Source organism: Alligator sinensis, unplaced genomic scaffold, assembly GCF_000455745.1.
Source record: "Alligator sinensis unplaced genomic scaffold, ASM45574v1 scaffold121_1, whole genome shotgun sequence".
Taxonomy (NCBI): Eukaryota; Metazoa; Chordata; order Crocodylia; family Alligatoridae; genus Alligator; species Alligator sinensis.
In genome coordinates, this window is record NW_005841910.1 from 3,413,033 (window position 1) to 3,416,595 (window position 3,563).

A 3,563-nucleotide genomic window follows, 5' to 3' on the forward strand; every position below is an offset into this window, starting at 1 on the left:
AGGGCTAATACTGATGTTTGGTCCGAAGCCAAAGATGCAACATCGACTCCTCCTGTTGGCCTGGCCTGGCCTGCCTCAGGCTCCACCCTTTCTGCAAATGTGTGCCAAATGCTTTTGTATCACTTCTGCGACTGTAATATTTTGTAGAGGTCAGAACTGCTTTCTAAACTCATATGTGAACTGAAGCAACTGCTGTGAATCTGAAATAACTCTTTTTTTTTTTTTTTGCTTTCAAAAGCCACTGGCAGGTCAACTAACAAGAGAAGAATGACTGGCAACAGGCTAGAAACTACAATGGGCTGGCGTGTTTACAGCTCCATCAACAGCTCAGTGTTAATGAACTGAGTCTTAAAATTACCTCTCTATTGATGATGGCTTGAATGTAGCACATGTATTTAAAGGTTAGTGATTGCCTCTGGCGGCGTTCTGAATTTGGGGAGAGTTTATTTTTCACTTGCAGATTTAACTCTTTTTTTGAAAGGAGGCAGTCAAAGTCCTATAAACCACAATCCACCCCCCAACTGCACTACTCTCGTTTTGCTACCTTCACGACTGGCAAGGATCTCAGCGTTACAACTCAAATGCCCTGGGGTTGCCTGTTAATGCAACAAGATGAGGATGGGAAATACGTACGAGTAAACCCGGTGAGCGCACTGCAAGGGTTTGCTGTAATGAAGGGGAATGTTTTTACAGAGGGTGATATTTCTGCTCGTGATTTTTCTCTTCTCTTTGTTTTATGTAGGTGGTGTCGATGATGCTTTGGCTGAATGAAATGGGAACAGACTGGAGAAGAGTCTCTGGAGGATATCGGGCTAGGACTTCCTGTTTACCAGTGAGATAGGCCAGAAGCTTTTCCAGACTGGCTTCATTTTCTTCATCAAGGCACAAGCTACAGTTTCTTGGGGACTCTTAGAGCAGTATTGCTGCATGCATTTTAATCTGTGATGTAGGCATCTCATGCAAAGATCTGCTTTCTTCAAAGTCCGTGGCACCTAACCGCACACCACTCTCAGTGATGTCCTGTAGATACATTTTTTATGATGTTTAGGGGCAGCTTTCTTGGGTAGGGGAGCTTTCACTGCTCCAGGAATAGTCTAGTTATACAACACAGTTACTTATCAGACTAGTTCAGGGGTGGGCAATTATTTTGGGCAGAGAGCCACTTACTGAGTTTTGGCAAGCCATCGAGGGGTGCATGACAGGCAGCCAGGGGCAGATAAATATTAATTTTCTAAATTTTTTAGGGGCCCCGCGGGCCAAATAGAATGGCCTGGCAGGCTGCATCCGGCCCCTGGGCCGCATTTTGCCCACCCTTGCTCTAGCTGAAAAGGCTGTTGAAACCTACAGCTCTTATGAGCTTTTGGTAACCAGCTGTTGAATACTTCCCCTAAAAATTTAGATCAGTAAATCCACGTTTTTGCTGGTTACAACACCCATCCTGTTCAGAATAAGGAAAACCAGATTAATTATTTTAAGCACAATGCCCTGGTTATATAGTGAAAACTGTAGTATATTTTAAAACAATAGATACCGTTTGTAAAATAATAAATTTATGAGCAAGAAAAGGTGGCCCTTTATTTGTGAAACAAAGGCTTTTAAACAATTTGGCGAAGCACAAAAAGTGTACCCTGTTGAAGACAGACTGTGGAAACGTTAACATCCTTTTGAGGTAAATCAAGTAATGGACTGTTGGCCTATTTTTCAAACCACTTCTCCTCAGTAACTTGACATTTGATAGGATTATCTATTACAGTTGGATTTTGGTTGACTCTCTGGTATGCCTGAGAAGATTGTCATCTTGTGATTTAAAGATAATAGAGCCAAGCATGTGAAACTGCACACAAAGAATAAACCTTTGACTCATAACTGAGGGGTTTTTTTTTTCTTTTTGAAGAGGAAGAATTTCTCTTCAGCTTGTTTTGATACACTCACTGGTAATGAAATTATCCAATGATAACTTTCTATTCTAGATGTTGCCTTATAATTTTTTTTAAAGGCTATTATTGCATTCCGCATAGAACAGCACCAACATAGCATGGTATGCTAATGATATAAAAATCTGAGAAGAGTGAGGTTGATTAAAGACTTGTGACAATAGCTAATGTAAGCTTTTACTAAGAATGTCAAATCCATTTGTTTTGGATTTAAAAGAGAGTTTCGGGATCAGTATGAAAAGGAAAAAGTTTGCAACAATTCCAAGGGAAAACCAGATTAGCAGCAAAGGCAATGGTGCATAGAAGTGAAACAAAGTGTGTGTGTGTGTGTGTGTGTGTGTGTGTGTGTGTGTGTGTGTGTGTGTGTAAGAGCGAGAGAGACAGAGAACAATACAAACAGTAGCAAAAAACTCAATTATTTCAGGCTTCCAAAACATGCAACATGTATTTTTACTACAAAGCCCCAAAATTGGCAATTAAAAAAAAAAAACGGAGTGAGGTAGAGTGGGCTTTTTTTTTATTATGCATGGTTTTATTTCTTTGGACTTCAAAATTACCAAGATGCATTTTAAACTTCGCTACAATGTACAGGGCTGTTTTCATTTCTATTTTAACAAGGCTAAATACTAAGATGCGTCTCTGCTTTGCATTCTAATTGCATGTAACTGATTTGCACAGCAGAACAAAAACCTAATTTTCAGATTATGAATCATGCAAGAAGAAATAACAATTGTTCCACTAGAAAAAATATTTTTTCCACTTTTTTTCCCCCCTTGCTCAATTTATGTGAACTGTTTGCCAGTTTGCAGGTTGCTTGCTTTCACAGACAACCATCTATTACTCTTCAGGGACGAGAATAAGGCAGACAGAAACACGAAACATGCAACTGTTTTGACTGCATTCTTTGGCTTGCAACATAACACTTGCCTTTTATTATTTTATCTTCAACAATCAAGGGGTGACTAAATGGTTGCAGGTGGTGATGAAAATAAAAGCCATCCATCATTATTTATTAGGCATGAAAAAGATACACAATAATGTAATTTAATCTCAGAGCAGACAATTATTTCCACATATTGATAATACAATGTGAAAACTGTCATGAATCCTAATGTGATGTTCGCCTTTATTGGTGAACCACTAGTAGCAATACAAATAATGAAATTGTATCAAAAGGGAAAAAAAAAGTCATTATTTGCATATCCCAGTACTGTTGTCGAGAACCACATCATTACTAACTTTGGGAATTGCAATAATCACAGTTTGCATTACTTTATTCCCAGTGCGTGAAAATGTGAAAAAGCTGACATTTCGCTACATAAATACGTTATTGGTTGCTGTGTCATTAAAATCATTCCACAGCTTTTGATAAGAGAACTTCAAAACCGTGAATGTGAATCTATCTAAACACAAAGGGCAGGATGTAGAGTGCCTCTTTTGGTGGCATAGGTGGAGTTTTGGGAGCTAAATCCCAAGTGGCCCTCGCCACAAGCCCCAGAGCTCATGGGATTGCCCCAGTTCATTAGGCATCTTCACCATGAGCTGCCAAGTATCTATGCTAGGGCTTCTGCATCTTCCCAAATGTGTCTGCAGAACACTTAGGTGCACTTAGTTTTCCTGTGCAACATG

At 39.5% G+C, this 3,563-nt stretch overlaps 1 long non-coding RNA gene across 2 annotated transcripts in view; it reads left to right on the forward strand.

The window, feature by feature from the left end:
• Positions 1-1,854, forward strand: part of LOC102382861 — a 6,950-nt gene extending 5,096 nt beyond the window's left edge. The window contains exons 1-4 of one of the 2 annotated variants that reach the window (XR_323239.2): positions 88-149; positions 239-401; positions 482-644; positions 743-1,854. This is a non-coding gene — a long non-coding RNA (uncharacterized LOC102382861). Of the gene's footprint in view, positions 1-87; positions 150-238; positions 402-481; positions 645-742 lie in introns of those variants that run through there. The other variant, XR_003092857.1, reaches the window with a different exon arrangement.
• The last annotated feature ends 1,709 nt before the right edge of the window (positions 1,855-3,563 follow it).